Raw genomic sequence first — 17,106 nt, 5'->3', positions numbered from 1 at the left:
GAAAATGTTCCTTAAAAACAAACATCAGTTTAGAAGAAACATTTGACAATGCAAAATAAGGTTCGCTAATTCATTGGATGTGCAGATGCAGCATACACACAGAAACATTAAAAGTATTGTACTACTAAAGTAGCAGTGGATAGCCAGAGACCCAAGGGATGCATGTGGCCCTCAGCTTAATTTCCTGTGGCCCTCAGCCTAATTTCCTGTGGCAGAAAGAGAGGGAGGGAGGAAGAAAAGTGGGTGACCCTGTTTATTGCTGACCTGGCCCCATTCACCACCTGCTTGGGTCCTGCTCCCACCAGTGTGAAGTCCCTGACAGTTTCGACAGAAAATAGTTTCCCCACCCCTGAAGAAAAGTATAAGTCTTTAAACAAGGTTAAAACAGCCTGGCATAATCCAACAACAACCACCCCCCCCAGCAATATTTCAAAATGCATATGTTTTGTTACGGCAAGTGTCCAAAAGATAATTGCATATTATACTCCTCCTCACATCCTCCTTACTTTAGGTCAGGGCGGTCTGTTCAACCGTTTCCAAATTACACCTTAATTGTGCCCCATAGGTGTGTGAAGTCTCCTAGAGATGATTCATGGGTTCATACAGAAAACAGGACATTGTAGTTTCCAGTCAGTAGCCAATCAATTACTTCATCTGGTGACTATTGCTTCCAACATTGCAAAGGACATCTTGCACAGCACTGCTAGGTGTTTCCCCCCCGCTCTCTCTCAGGGCCGTTCTCCAGCATGTTATTGACATAATTATATTGCATTAGTGGTGGATTTATGCTGGAACATCCACACATCATTCTGATTATCCAATGTTATTGCATTAGTGTTGTCTGGAGGATCTTTCTTGGGCTATAGCGCAACAAAAGTGGGTCAGCCCACAGCTTCCCCCCGGGGAGCTTTTGTGATCTTAAAAAGCTATTGGATTGTAGCAGGAAGTTACCAGGCAGAAACTCATTAGAAACGAGACAGCAGGGCGACCCCAAAACCTTTGCAGGTACAAACTGTATTGAAAGCTGAATTGTTTAACCACTCCGATACCAACATGAACACGAGTCATCATGAATGCACAATAAAAAGGAGGAGCCCACAGAACATGGTGTGGGGTTTGCCTCCTAGGTGGGTCATAAGGAAAGGGTTAAATGAGTGTGTGATGTGATTGGCCAGTGGGAATGCAAGGGAGGAGTAAAAGTTAGAGTGGGAGGTTTTGAAAGTCAGTTGAGGTTTGGGAGTTGGAGAAGGAAGAGGGAGGATTGGGTGTGGGTTGGTAGAGTTGTATTATGAGAGAGTGAGAGGAATTGTTAGGTGAAGTCACATAGATAGTTGGGAATAATCAGTTTGAAGTTGTTAGGAACTAAGATTAAGAAACTGCCAAGAAAAATTAACTGTAACCATAAGCTTGTTCCTGCATTTAAAAATAAACTTGATTATTTGTTAATGTTAACAACTGACTGGACTTTGTGTGTCCCCGTGAGATACGGGGTGGTGGGAGCGGAAAAAGCAATCGCAGTGGTGGCACAGGGTCAATAGACCGTCAAGACATAAGCCCAGTTTCTAATTGAATTGGTTGTTTTTGAAAGAAATGGCTGAATCCTTCCACTAGCAAATATTAGCTGTGTGCACTCTTTGCAGCCCTGCAAAAGTTTTGAGGGGGTGTGGAATCACTGTCAAATAAGGTAGGGTGGCCATATATCCAGAATTTCCTGGACATATGCGGGAGATTTTTTTAGCTTATTTTTAAGATTTTGCACAAAAAACAAACAACTGTTGTGTCTGGATTTTCAGTTATATGGCAACCCTAATAAGGTGTTGGTAGGATTCTGTATCTCAAACAATGGAGAGTGACTACCTGTTGTTGTTGACAATACTGAACTAGATGAAGTGACTTGGAATAAGGCAACTTCTTATGTTACAATGGATGAAGGGAAGATCAAATTCCCACCTCTATATAACAGATATTGATATAAAATCCTGCAAGCATTTACTACAAAATCCAATTATTGCCTTGTTTTCAGTTGCCTATTACGGTAAGTGAAACAGTGCAAGAACTAAACAAGCGCACCCCTGAATTCTCAGCCCTACCGATTAAATTTGGCTCTCACTATTTAACTGACAAAAGCTGTAAGTTGATTCATTTACTGATCTAAACAACCAAAACCTGCAGTTCTAATTTAAACCCCTCCCCTCCCCCCAAAAGTACGTCCCTTTTCTATGTGTTACTTAAAAATCCTCAGAATCTCTCCTGAATCGCAAGGCTTCGAGGCTTATTTCAAACAGTTAAATGATCAGTTAAAATCAGGAAAGTTACTGCAAACAACGACAAAACCCACTCATTTGTCAACGACTCTGCGTGACTTGACTCAGAAACAAAACAGCTTGGCATTTGATGACCCCCTCCCCCAACACACTAAGTTCAAAAGCAGCTGATAGGGTGGGGTGGAGAGCCTTTGTTTAAAATCATTTTTGTCACCATAACAACTAAAAGAGCAATAAAACAATATCATGACGGCACTGCATGACATTATTCAATTTCCCTACAAAGCGGGAGAAAACGATCAGAGTCCATTTGGAAGAAGCATAATGGCGAAATGGCAAAGGAATCCCAGAGAAACTCTTCATTATCTGTCTTGGATACTTTCCATCTCATTCTTCCCTGTTCTGGCTCAGTTGCTCCCAAGGTCTGCTTCATCTCAACCGGTGATCCCATCACTTTGTGTTATAGCATTCCAACAAGTAATTCTCTTTTATAAAAAAATAGAGAGATAATGAGGTCATACATTTTCAGCTGTAAAAGAACTGGCTGATTTTCATTCTTCCTCTAGAAAAGCTCGATAAAATGATTTTAAAGAGCTCCTTCTGTCTAACACCTCTTTTGATCAGTCCTGTGTATGCTTTTGTTCCCCACAATCCTGCATAGGAGTGCTGTCCATTAAACATGGCAGTTGACAGAGTAACAGAGCGAACAGACTAAGGAGAGTTTGGTTCTCTAGATGTTGCTTGACTCCAACACTCAACAGCTCCAGCGAGCATGGCCAGTGACCAAGGATTATGGGAATTGTAGTGCAACACCATACATCTAGTGATGTATGGAAGTGAAAGCTGGACCATAAAGAAGGCTGATTGCCGAAGAATTGATGCTTTTGAATTATGGTGCTGGAGGAGACTCTTGAGAGTCCCATGGACTGCAAGAACATCAAACCTCTCCATTCTTATGGAAATCAGCCCTGAGTGCTCACTGGAAGGACAGATCCTGAAGCTGAGGCTCCAATACTTTGGCCACCTCATGAGAAGAGAAGACTCCCTGGAAAAGACCCTGATGTGGGGAAAGATGGAGGGCACAAGGAGAAGGGGACGACAGAGGACGAGATGGTTGGATAGTGTTCTCGAAGCTACCAGTATGAGTTTGACCAAACTGTGGGAGGCAGTGGAAGACAGAAGTGCCTGGCGTGCTCTGGTCCATGGGGTCACGAAGAGTCAGACACGGCTAAACGACTAAACAACTAAGCCACAACAACAAGTGCAACACCTTCTGGAGGGTCAAAAGAGGACACTAATTTGCACATGCTAATTTATATATGTATAAATGCAAATACAGAAATGACTTCCATAATTTAAAAAGAAAGTCATAGTGGGACCTTAAGTGCCTTTTTTAAGTGAAGATTTTCAACCCATATGCATAGGTTGTGAAATTATTTTTTGTTTGTAGTTATTGTTGATATTTTCTTCTTCTTCAGTCACCCATAGGAAATGATTCATAAATGGAATGGAGTGAGTCAGTAATAAACTTCCAGCCTACTCTTCTCTCTTCTTATTGTTATTTATCTTCAAACTGGACTCGAACAGGACAAGTCTCCCAACGGAGAATAACTTCCAATCAAGGCCTATCCCCTGCCAGGCCTCTCAAGTACATGGTTGTCCTATATAAAGTGGGGCGCATGGACACCCTAAATGCAATGCCGAGTATGTAGTTCAAGACCTCCCCTCACAACGTAGTTCTCAGTGTCCTTGAAGCAAACCAGACATTGGCAGGCATTAATGCTGTTACCGCTCTCAAAGACAATGTGGTCTGTACCCAGAAGACACATTAGAATTTTGTATGTGCTTTGGTCACCATATGCTGCCTGCTTAATTCTTTGGAAAATTTCCAGCAGGGGCCAACATGCACCTGCCAGAGAAGGCTTATTGCCTGCCTGCCGCCCTGCTTTGCATAGGATGAATAAGGAGCACAGTGTGATTCTCAGACACCTGCTTTAGAGCTCAGTGAAGCCACTCTGTAGACCTCCAGACAGATGCATGCTGCCTCTGATTCTGGATGTAATACACAGCCATCATTCCAGTAGGCACTGATAATTTGTCTAGCCCCCTTAGAGCTCACAGGTCCTTATACAGTGGTACCTCAGGTTACAGACACTTCAGGTTACAGACGCTTCCGGTTACAGACTCTGCTAACTCAGAAATAGTACCCTCGGGTTAAGAATTTTGTTTCAGGATGAGAACAGAAATTGTGCGGCGGCGACGTGGTGGCAGCGGGAGGCCCCATTAGCTAAAGTGGTACCTCAGGTTAAGAACAGTTTCAGGTTAAGAACGGACCTCCAGAACGAATTAAGTTCTTAACCTGAGGTTCCACTGTAATATAAGTGGAAACAGTTGGTACTGGCGAGTATTAACCGCTTTCAATTTTAACCTGAGGATTGTCATTTGTCCAGTTATTTTAATTTTAATTTATTTGAATTAATTTTGGCGTGCATTTTAATTGATTGCTTGTTTTTATGCATATTGTATTATTTATATGATGTTAGCCGCTCTGAGCCCGGCTCTGACTGGGGAGGACAGGGTACAAACATAGATGTCAACTTACAGATTTGAAAATAAGGGACCAGCAGCCAAAATAAGGGACCTGCGGCCTCACCTGTTCCAGGCACTCCAGTCTTCCTGTCCTCCTGCAGTCTGGTCAAACTCATGCTGGTAGCTTCGAGAACACTGTCCAACCAACTTTGTAACCACAGGTTCAACTGAATAGAATCTGAATCACATGCACCACAAGGCCTATGCAGCCTCAACTTAAGATGGCTCCCCGGCCTGGCTTTGCACTGCAAAGTTTGCAGCAGCACATGCAACAAAATGGCGTCCAGCATTCAAAAAACCCCTCAGCTTGCATTAACTAGCCACACACACACACACAGCTTCCCCCCCTCGCCACGAGATCGCCAGTCACCCACCATTTTAGTCAACCAGCTGCTTTCTTTTCCCCCATAAGTCAATCGAAGGAGCCTCCAAAACAAATTCAAAAGCCCCCCCTCCCACGAGATCTCCTTTCCTTTTCCCCCACCATGTGCCCCCGCTCTAGACAGACCTTTTCGCCGGCAAGGGTGAGTGGGCCGTCGATGATGTATCCATCCGATTCTGATTCGAGAACTCAGCACAGGTATGTTCAACTTCTGAGCCCCTCTGAGCCAAAGGCAGAAAGCCCAGCCAGCAGCCAAACGAAGCCTCAAGGAAAACCACTGTCACCTCTCCGCTGGGAAGCGCTGAGCAAAGACGAGTCCCCAGGCAACGCAGCCGATTTGATCAGCACAAGGCATACAAGCCCACCCCCAGTCGTTCTTAGACTCCTTATTGGGTGAGCACAAGAGTAATCTACTCAAACCCCCTGCAGTGCAGAAATATTTTGCTAAAAATGGGGCAGGACCCACTTATGTGGCCATCATTATCTTTATGTGGGGGAAAATTCCATAGCTCAGCTGTGCACTATTCAAATAAATACTTTCTTTGTCACACTTGTATGTTGCCAACACGTGCATTGTGTTCTTACCTGCATGTGCTGATGCAGAAACAATTCTAGCTTGTATCAAAACATAACATCAAATCTGTCCTAAGTCTATTATGTGACCTGGTCCATACTGGTCTTGAAAAGATTCAGATAACGTCCTGCCTGATTCAGATATATAACACCCTGTCTAACCACCACATATCTTCCCTGAAAGGTCTGTTTCTTAGATGCAGCTGTGTATGATTGCCAGCTAATAGAATTTCCAGCAAGAAGCAATTTTAGATGAGAAATCTAAATTGAGCAAATGAGAGAAGTTCCCTGAATCGATAATAATAATAAAAATGCTCTGGTGATCTTTCCCTCATAAAGATAGCATTTAGAGCAAAAGCTCCTTGGATGGGCAATGTGGGACATAATCTTCTCTTCTCAAGTTGAAGGATCATGGCTTATTGAAAGTGTACATGCTTTGGATGTAAAAGGTCCAGGGTGCAAATTCTGACATATCAGGTAGGGCTGCGAGACTCTTGCCCATGGTGAACAGTTTCTGCAAATAAATTGGAAATTATTCTAAAAGGAATCTGTTATGTACTGAAGTTTTCACCCTGGGCCAGCAGGGGGATACTGTAGATAGTTATGCAAATAAGGGATTGAAAGTGACATTCAGTGATTGGATAGTTTTAGAAAATTGTTACAGTTACATTGTAATGGAGCTCTATATAAGCAGGCTGACTGAACCCTTCAGTTCAGTTCTGTCCTGGCCTGTGAATAAACAAGAGCTGTTTGAAGAATCGCTGTGTCGTCTGATATGTTCACCCACAACTTAACAGAATCAATGCGTGTCTGTGTGTGGGAACATTCCATTTCCCCTTGGTTTCTACCCTCTTGAAGGTGTTTTGCACCAATCTGGCTGGTGAAAGGACTATAGTTCAACAGCAGAGCTCATGCATTCCACACACAAGGTTCAATCCCTGGCATCTCCCACTAAAACACCCTTCACTAAATTGGTCCCCTCCACCTGTTTGGACTACAGCCAAGCTGGCTGGAGCTGATGTGAGTTGTTGTTCAAAGCATCAAGAGTGTACCAGGTTGGCAAATGCTATGGTGAAGGATATTACGACTGGGAAATAAGTGTACTGGAGAGCAGAGCGTTTGGTGGTATTCAACAAAGGTTTACTCAGAGCAGACCTATTGAAATTAATGGACCTCGCAGAGATCACTTTCAGTTGGTCTACTCTGAGTAAAACCTAGTTGAACACCACCCTATCCAGCCTTTCTCAAATTTGGGTTCCCAGATGTTCTTGAACTGCAACTCCCAGCATCCCAGACCACTGGTCACGCTGGCTAGAAATGATGGGAGTTGTAGTCCAACAACATCTAGGGAGCCAAGGTTGAGAAAGGCTGGCGTTAGACATGCTAATGATTTAACTTAATATATGGTTGCTTTAACAAAGCTGACTCTTAACATTTTGCCAGGCATATCTGTTTGGAGAATTGGTGCGAATGGGAGGATGCCTTCATTTGGCATTTCATTCACCCAGTAATGTTTTCTGACTTGTATAATGATGACAAGATGGAGGACTTGGATGATGCTTGAAGATAATGAAGCTATAATGGTTGTCAAGTGTATGAAAAGTGGGAAGGTATGACTTGCATTTTACAGGCGCCATACACGGTAAATTAAAGTCAATAAGTTTCCAGACAATGGCAGCATCGAGGTCGACTTTTATTTATTTAGGTAGTGCATTGATGTCCTCCCTCTCTCCAGCCTTCTTATTTGTGTACTTAGTGGCACGTCGGTTTTTGTTTAGCTTTTCACTTGTGAGCTCTCGGGAACAGTGACAGCTTCTTTAGTCTTTTGGAACCTTTGGATGCCAACTGCATAATTTTGCTCATTGGATTTTTTGCATTGTAAGGAATGTCGTGACGGACTGAGCAATGGAAAAGAACACAGAACGCCGGTGATTTTTGTGTAGATGGAGAGGAGTAGGTGGCTTAGAGTTCGGGAAGACCTGTATTTCATCCCTTGTACCCTGCTTCAGTGGCTTAAGGCTGTGAAGCAGGTTATAAATCTGTAGAAATACAATAAATATTACTCTGCTGGTTAACTGGAAGAGGGTTTCAGCTCGGTAACAGAAAGAGGGTTTCAGCATAAGATGAGGTCCTACTAGAAGTTCAGACCAATGAATCTGCAGAAATAGGAGCCACAGGTGGAATGACTGCGGAAGCTGGATAGGAGAATAATAGCTTCCCAAGTGGAGTAAACTTAATTACAGCAAGGGTAGCCAATAATAATAATAATAATAATAATAATAATAATAATAATAATATAATTTATTATTTATACCCTGCCCATCTGGCTGGGTTTCCCCAGCCACTCTGGGCGGCTTCCAACAACACACTAAAATACAATAATCTATTAAACATTAATAGCTTCCCTAAACAGGGCTGCCTTCAGATGTCTTCTAAAAGTTTGGTAGTTATTTTCCTCTTTGACATCTGGTGGGAGGGCGTTCCACAGGGCAGGTGCCCTGTGGACCGAGGCCGTTTAGGGCTTTAAAGGTCAGCACCAACACTTTGAATTGTGCTCGGAAACGTACTGGGAGCCAGTGTAGGTCTTTCAAGACCGGTGTTATATGGTCAATGTAGTCTTCTCCAGATACTCCCATCATCCCTAAGCATTGGCCATGCAGGCTGGGGCTGATAGGGCTTGGAGTCCAACACCAACCAGAGGGCACCCTGTTGGCTACCACTGGATTGTAGGATAGACATGATCGGAAGAAACACAGTGGATGCAGATTGCACCTGTTCTCCTGTCCTCCGTCTACATGTCATGAGACAAAGGTTCTTGAGAGCAGAAGAAGTAGGGCAAAGCCTACAAGACCTACACAATCATTCAAGCCTAAGCCTGTTAACTGTTAAGAGCAAACTGCTGAGTCACTGTGACTCATGACTCATCTTGAGTGATGACTCATTCCCCCCTATAAAAGTAGCCAGCCTCTCTATGGGCCTCAGTGAGTGTCACTGTGTACCTGTGTGTGTTGTTGCAGACAGAGTGGCTCCATCAGTAACTAAGACTATGCCTCTGTGAAGAGTTAGATAGCTGCTATGAGCACTCTGTGTATGCTCTTTAACTATGCTGTTTCTGAACAAGTTAATTTTCTTCGGTAAAGTTTTATTCTGTTTATAAAGAAGACACTGTGTTGATTAATTTACCATTGCACGACACTACATGCATTCATTTGAGGGGTGGGTTAGAACCTTTTTCAGGTTTTATTATCTTGCAGAGAGTGCCTGTGCGCTATTTGCAAATGTGTAGGCTTTATTCAGAGCTTCTGATAGACACTTTGGGCATGAGAACAATGGGTGTGTTCTCAATCCTTCTTCTGAGATGCTGTCTCTGAAATTGTGAAAGGGGCTGCTAGATGTTTTATTTATTACTAAACTTCTATCCCACCCTTCCTCCCAAAGGAGCACAGGGCAGCAATGACTAATGCTTCAATGCTAGAGCTGTATCATCATCATCATAATTAAACAACTTACATCTTGCTTATATGCAAAAGTGGCTTCTAAGCGGTTTATAAAATCCACCTATAATTAAAATACACAATAGAGACATCACCTTGCCAACAAAGGTCCGTATAGTTAAAGCTATGGTTTTCCCAGTAGTGATGTATGGAAGTGAGAGCTGGACCATAAAGAAGGCTGATTGCCGAAGAATTGATGCTTTTGAATTATGGTGCTGGAGGAGACTCTTGAGAGTGCCATGGACTGCAAAAAGATCAAACCGATCCATTCTGAAGGAAATCAGCCCTGAGTGCTCACTGGAAGGACAGATCCTGAAGCTGAGGCTCCAATACTTTGGCCACCTCATGAGAAGAGAAGACTCCCTGGAAAAGACCCTGATGTTGGGAAAGATTGAGGGCACAGGGAGAAGGGGACGGCAGAGGACGAGATGGTTGGACAGTGTTCTCGAAGCTACCAGCATGAGTTTGACCAAACTGCGGGAGGCAGTGGAAGACAGGAGTGCCTGGCGTGCTCTGGTCCATGGGGTCACAAAGAGTTGGACACAACTAAATGACTAAACAACAAAAAATTAAAATGCACAATAAAGCAAACAATTAAACAGCACAAAAATTCAAACAATAAGGGGGGCGGGGACCCAATTAAACAATAAAATCACAAGTTCAGGAGAATGCTTGCCTAAACAGGTGTGTTTTGAGGAGCCGGTGGAATGCCAATACTGATGCCAACATTTCAGTTTTACTTGAATTGGGTTACACTGAACTGAGTTTTAAATCAGCATGTAGAAAATATGCGTTATGAGGCAGGAAGTACCTTTATTAAATCTCACCTCATCTATGAGCTGATTGGAGGGTCTGGTGATAATCTTTCCCCCCGTGTTTGCATCCTTCCTGTCACTTCCTCTAAAGCAGGGATGTCCAACGTGGCACCCTTCAGATGTTGTTGGACTCCAACTTCCATCAGGCGCAGCCAGCATTTTGAGTAGCCAAGGGAGTTGTAGTTCAGCAGCATCTGGAAGACTTCGCATTGGGTCCCCCTACTGTAAAGAGTTTTCAGTGTACATCGTATCAGTCACCTTTTCAGTACATTTTTTATCCTAGTAGCTCTGGGTGGCGTATACAGCGGTCCTCCTGCCCACTTTTATCCTGAGAACCACCTTTTGAGGTAGATAAGGTGGAGAGAGAGTTGATCCAAGCTCACCAAGCAAGCTTCATGTCTGAGTGGAGGATCTGAACTGGGGCTTTCCTCTGTCCTAGCCTGAGATTCTAACCATTTCACCACATGCATTTCCCCACTATGGTATTCAGAGCTAAAACTAGGCAGCATACATACCTAACAATAAAGCTAAACAGCCGGAATGAGATTATTTATTTTAAATCAATGAAGCAAAGCAACAAACCGTCTGAAAATTACAAAACCTAGTGTGCTCTCAAGACGCCGTAGGAAGTTATATTTACTAAATTTCTAGCCTGACAATGGTCCCCAAAGTAACTGGCATAATAAAGACACAATATGCAGTAGTAAAGAAACAAGGGGTAAAGAAAAACACATTACAAAAACAGAGCAACATCATAACAAACAAACAGGTAACTAGAGACTACAACATTTTATAAAAACACTGCAATTCTGTTTAAGACAGTTTTTAAAAAATCTAGGCTGCCTGACAGAAATGAATTATTGTTTCTGCCAGCCTCCTGAATGGACTAGACCTGGCAGAGTTCTTTTCGGGATGGACATCCCATAATCTGGAGACCATCAACACCAAATTCTTGTTTCTAGTGCCACCAAACCTTGTTTCAGAAGATTGTGGCATCTCATCAACCAAACCTCCAACCACTGGAGGTTAGGAATAGGGCGGTGTAAGGAGCAGTAGTGTAGCAACTAATTCTGAAGTTCAGGGTCCCTTCATGATAGTCACAATTGTACCACCGATAGCCACACTCCCTTGTAGCTGCATTCCCTTCTAAGATTATACAACTTTCTAAGATTATACAATAAAAATGAACTTTCAGTCTCTTACTCTGGAGTTCTCTTGAGCAATGAATGCAGGCGGAGGGTATGTATTTTTTAGGTTCAGCAAGAAGAAGATCAAAAGGTGGTTTGCTGTTTTTTGCAGTGTAAATTACGGCTCACAGAGCGCACATCACACACTTGGAGCAAAAGGGTTTTTTTTTAGAGCAAGCTAAAGCAGCTTTAAAAAGTTTCAGTAATGCAGCCCACAAGTGAAATTTAAAAAAGTTAGAGGGTAGAGACATAAGCATGCAGAAAAGAAATGCCCACCCCCGTTTCAAAATTCCAGGGTCCTTACCAAAGTTACAGGAATTTGCCTACAAATGAAGCCTGGAGATAGGAGTGGGAAGGCAAGGAGGGAGCACAATCTTAAGATAGCCCAGGGCACCCTTAGCAATGGATGTTCTAGCAGGAAATTGCTAAACTGCCCGAGGGAAACTCCTTTGGTACTGCAGATATTGAACTATTATTAGGCTCATTCATTAGCTACTTAGCAATAAATGCCACAACTTTGCAGCGACAAGGCATAAGTAAATGCTAATCATCACTTTTTAGGAGCTGAGTTCTCAGGGTGCTTACACTAGGACTCTGCTCGTCTGAAAGTAATGGACCTACAACATCCCTGTGATCCCAGATGACTATACCCCTGATATGGAGGCACCATTTTTGTCCTGTCCTGTGTTGGTTGCAATCAGCAGTGTTTCTGTTCAGCTACAGTTCAGCTTCTATTAAAACCCTTTGTTATTTGCCTTGATATCCACTGTGGCCGCAGCTAATTATGTCATTAACTTCAGTGCATTTCAGTGGAAGAGAAACATCAAAAACAATGCAGAAAATACTGTAATACTGTAATTCATGTAATATTCACGGACTAAACCCCGACTCCCAGCAATAGAGAATACCACTTGCATTCCTTCTTTGTGATTTCCATTCCTGGCTTTGGGCGAACATGCAGATTGTGGCAACATCCACTCCCATTTCTGTGTCTCATCCAGTTTCCCACGGTAAAGAACTTCACCCAGAACAACTTTGAAAGAACATATATATCTATAAACAGATAAATTACAGATCTTTATTGAGATAAAAATCTGTGCCAGAGAAGAAGGTGGGTGGTGGTCTCTGTGCTGTCAAGGCAAGCATTATGTTCTGCTAAGGTCATTAGAATCATTACAGTGCTTGGTGACAATTCTGTAACAAGCAGCAATTGTTAAGTTGTGAGTAGACATAGCAGACGGCGCAGCAATTTCTCCAAAACAGCTCTTTATTTGTAAGCTGGAACAGAACTGAACAGCAAACAGCTCAGCCGGCCTGCTTTTATAGGCAGCCGGCTGTCAACATTGTAGCAACAACAACCCAGGGTTTCCCGCCTAAAATAACTGACGTGGACCTGAGTGAAAACTACATACACAATACTCCTGGCAGCCAGGGTGAGAACTTCAATATATAACAGCAATAACTGGCAGTAAGTTTGCTGCACTAAGTCCATGCAATCTGAATCACTTTCACAGGGCTTAACGTGGTTTCCTATGTACCTAGGTAGGTATGTTTTGTCTCCCCAACATTAGATAAGCACTCGCCTAGCTCGGAATTTCTTAAAGGCAAATGACTGGGGTGGGGAGCCATAGTAGGAGTTGGTAAATGCATCTCGCTAACTGTACCAGGGTGTTAGCTGTGTCAGGTAGTAGGTCCCGTGTGACAGCGCCTCTTCCACACTCACTGCTAAGAAGCCAGCTGGCTGTTGTTTGTAATGCATAATTCAAAAGCTTGTTTCAGACAAATTCATTTTAGCATGAAATGTGCAGAGACACCTGTATGCAGGGTGAGGCTGATCACAGTTGATTCCAATCCTTCCTCAAAGCATCATAAAGACCTCATAACAATCCTGTGTGGTAGAGAGAGAGAGAGAGAGAGAGAGAGAGAGAGAGGTATCAGCCGAAGGTCATTTAGCGAACTTCATTATGACAATTATTAATAATCATATTTGTCTTTCAAACTTCATCCAAGGGCTTAAGTGTCACCCTGGTGGCCTCTCTCTTAGGCCTTCTTTATAACCCTATTTAATTCCCTCTTCTGTTTTATTCCCTTACTTTCTCTCTCCTTTTATTCTCCCATCTTCTTTCACAGTTCTTCTCTTCCCTTCTCTATGGTATTTCATGAGAACACAGGTCTGGTTTAATCATTAAAAAGTACCCACAGTATTTAGTTTGAGTGGAATATCCAAATAATCGTAGGCATGATCAAATCAAAACAGCCATACAAATTGTTTCACATATTACTGTACTGTTAGTAAAGTCCCAGAGGGAGAAGGATACAGCTGGCTGAGTTTGAGTTCTGTTGAATTACTGAGCTACTATTTAATTTGGACGTCCCAGGCAACACTTTTTATTATTATTAAGAGTGAACTTGGAGGGATGGATGAATGCTCCTCTGTTTGGATCTCAAGAAGCATCTGGGTTTTGTGAGCATTCTTTGCAAGAAACTTTGAGGGGTTTTTTGCAAGAACTCATAAAGAATGCTTGTAAAACCCAGGTGGTACACCTCCCACCTCTGCCAGTTTCTCCCTCTCCTCCTCAAGTAGAAATAAAAGCTTTACCCTCCAGCTGAGAGGCCCTGAAGATGTGTGGAAGTATCATTAGCAGCTAAGGATTGTGGGACTCTTAAGCTCCATGATCTCCAGCTACAAATGGTGGAGACAGGGTTAGATCAGATAGGGCTAGGAGAAGCTCATGTCTGAAACTAAAGAAAGCCACTGCAGCAGCTAGACTGGTGACTGGTAGTGGCTGCTGAGACCACATAACACCGGTCCTGAAAGACCTACATTTGCCCACAGTATGTTTCCGAGCACAATTCAAAGTGTTGATGCTGACCTTTAAAGCCCTAAACGGCCTCAGCCCAGTATTTCTGAAGGAGTGTCTCCACCCCCATCATTCTGCCCGGACACTGAAGTCCAGCTCCAAGGGCCTTCTGGCAGTTCCCTCACTGCGAGAAGTGAGGGTACAGGGAACCAGGCAGAGGTCCTTCTCGGTAGTGGCGCCCACCCTGTGGAACGCCCTCTTGTCAGATGTCAAGGAAATAAACAACTACCTGACTTCTAGAAGACATCTGAAGGCAGCCCTGTTCAGGGAAGTTTTTAATGTTTGAAGTTTTATTCTGTGTAATATTCTGTTGGGAGCTACCCAGAGTGGTTGGGGAAACCCAGCCAGATTGGCGGGGTATGAATAATAATAATAATAATAATAATAATAATAATAATTAGACAACCTGATGTTTCGGACAGCAACTCACTTCAGCCACAGCAATCATGACCAATGGTCAAAGATGATGGGAGTTGTAGGAGAGAACATCCAGAGAGCAACAGGTTGCATACTTGTGGAATAGGCAATACTGAGCGAAATAGAATAATGGTCTGTCTCACAAACTGACATGTGTGTGATGTTCCATCCTCTGACCTGTGGCCTTGGCTACATTTGTAAAAATAAAGCACTTTATATGTGTTATAGCACCATGACACAAGATGGCACTGTGGAATTCCATTTTTCGCCAGTGGAACTTCCCTGTATGAAGTTTACAAGGCGATTACCTGTATCACTTCTTTGATCCAGCCCTGTGCAGTGGTACCTCAGCTTAAGAACTTAATTCATTCTGGAGGTCCGTTCTTAACCTGAAACTGTTCTTAACCTGAGGTACCACTTTAGCTAATGGGGCCTCCCGCTGCCGCCGCCACCACACGATTTCTGTTCTCATCCTGAAACAAAGTTCTTAACCCGAGGTACTATTTCTGGGTTAGCGGAGTCTGTAACCTGAAGTGTCTGTAACCCGCAGTACCACTGTACTTATGCAACTGCTGTTTCCAGTGAGAAGTGTTGCTAGGGATAAGCAAATTTGTTTTATTTCTCTCAGCTTCTCGTTTTTCCAAGTTTGCATTCAAATCTCTGGGTTTCCATATCAGTTTGATTTTTTTTAATTCAGCATGAGAATTCACCAGCATTTTAGTTCTAACTTCTAATGCACATTTGTGCATGCAATCTTGCCTGATAAACACATTTTTACAAAACCATTTATCCCAACGCAATGCATATTTGTATGTTATTTTCACTAATATGTGCCTTTTTAAATGTGCGCTTAGTTTGTTGGACCTGGACCTGGGAGAGCAAGGGCTCGAATCCCCACTCAGCCGTGAAGTCACTGGGTGACCTTGGGCCAGTCCCTATCTTTTAGCCTAATGTACCTCACAGGGTGGGACGCGGGTGGCGCTGTGGGTAAAAGCCTCAGCGTCTAGGGCTTGCCGATCGAAAGGTCGGCGGTTTGAATCCCCGTGGCGGGGTGCACTCCCGTTGTTCGGTCCCAGCGCCTGCCAACCTAGCAGTTCGAAAGCACTCCTGGGTGCAAGTAGATAAATAGGGACTGCTTACTAGCGGGAAGGTAAACGGCGTTTCCGTGTGCGGCTCTGGCTCGCCAGAGCAGCTATGTCACACTGGCCACGTGACCCGGAAGTGTCTCTGGACAGCGCTGGCCCCCGGCCTCTTGAGTGAGATGGGCGCACAACCCTAGAGTCTGTCAAGACTGGCCCGTACGGGCAGGGGTACCTTTACCTTTTTACCTCACAGGGTTGTTGTGAGGAAATCCATGAACACCGCCTTGAGCTCCTTGGAAGATAAAGGTGGTATATAAATGTAAATAATAATAATGATGAGGAGTAAAATGTGTTTTGTACATATTGCCCAGAAGGAGAACTTCCATACAAAATTCAGAGTAGCAAGGATTTTGAAGGATGGCTGTGTTTCGGCTCCCGTATTGTTTTGGAAAGATGAGATAAGTTAACCTTTATATGCGAACCAAGTTAAATTTCACCACCATTTCTTCTGGTAGCCTAATACCCGGTGTTCAATTCCATAAGAAAACATAGCTGAGTTTTGAGCTCCCCTATATCCTATGACCAAGGCAGAAATAATGTCAGTATGGCTTGAATATTATTATTTTGCTACTTTCTCTCCATTCTTCCTTCGGTCACTTGCGTAACCAAAACTCCCAACACGCACCCTTATTATTATATTTAATTTCATTTGTTATTCATGTTGTTAGATTTTATATAAGAAAATGCAAGGGGGGAGGAGAGACACTGAAAAAATAGCAAAGGACCCATGATTGGGGGCTGGAAGACACTTGAAGCGATTGAGAAAAGGGCAAATGTGAGAGAAGGTGAAAGAACAGCAGCCCAGAGGCTGAAGAAAGTAGTTGGCATTTTATATCTGGAAGGCAGAGACTGGTGTGCGTAGCTCCGCAGAAAAAAGAGTGACTCTTAAATGACCCAACACTACAGATGTAAGTGACTGTAAAAATCTGAAATTCTTTCCCCGGATGCTCAAAGAGCTGTTTCCCAGAAATGCAAAAGCTTCTGACTCTTTACCGTGGAAATCAATACCAAAGCAAGGCATGGTCTAGTTCATGGGTAGACAAACTAAGGCTTGGGGGCCGGATCCGGCCCAAACGCCTTCTAAATCTGGCCTGTGGGCGATCCTGGAATCAGTGTGTTTTTACATGAGTAGAATGTGCCATTTTATTTATAATGCATCTCTGGGTTATTTGTGGGGCCTGCCTGGTGTTTTTACACGAGTAGAATGTGTGCTTTTATTTGAAATGCATCTCTAGGTTATTTGTGGGACATAGGAATTCATTTATTCCCCCCCCCCCAAAAAAAATATAGTCCAGCCCCCCACAAGGTCTGAGGAACAGTAGACCAGCCCCCTGCTGAAAATGTTTGCTGACCCCTGGTCTAGTTCCTGCCTTTCAGGAAGT

General features: G+C 43.4%; 1 protein-coding gene and 1 long non-coding RNA gene across 20 annotated transcripts in view; one reads left to right on the top strand and one right to left on the bottom strand.

Moving 5' to 3' along the window:
* The window catches only part of DLG2 (discs large MAGUK scaffold protein 2), a 901,255-nt gene that overhangs the window by 218,492 nt on the left and 665,657 nt on the right, over positions 1–17,106 (top strand). The gene's annotated exons all lie outside the window — the stretch shown is intronic.
* Positions 7,484–14,676, bottom strand: LOC310675910. Of its 2 annotated transcripts, none has more exons than XR_014510307.1 (2): positions 14,596–14,676; positions 7,484–7,847 (listed from the first exon to the last, which is right to left on the bottom strand). It is a non-coding gene; the product is annotated as an uncharacterized lncRNA (long non-coding RNA). The 2 variants fall into 2 exon arrangements; XR_014510308.1 differs by lacking the exon at positions 14,596–14,676 and adding an exon at positions 12,213–12,337.

The sequence above is a fragment of the Podarcis tiliguerta genome (genome assembly GCF_965153285.1).
Source record: "Podarcis tiliguerta genome assembly, chromosome: 4".
Classification (NCBI taxonomy): domain Eukaryota; kingdom Metazoa; phylum Chordata; class Lepidosauria; order Squamata; family Lacertidae; genus Podarcis; species Podarcis tiliguerta.
Note: the sequence above shows the minus strand (reverse complement) of the source record. Positions and strands in the feature narration are given on the sequence as shown.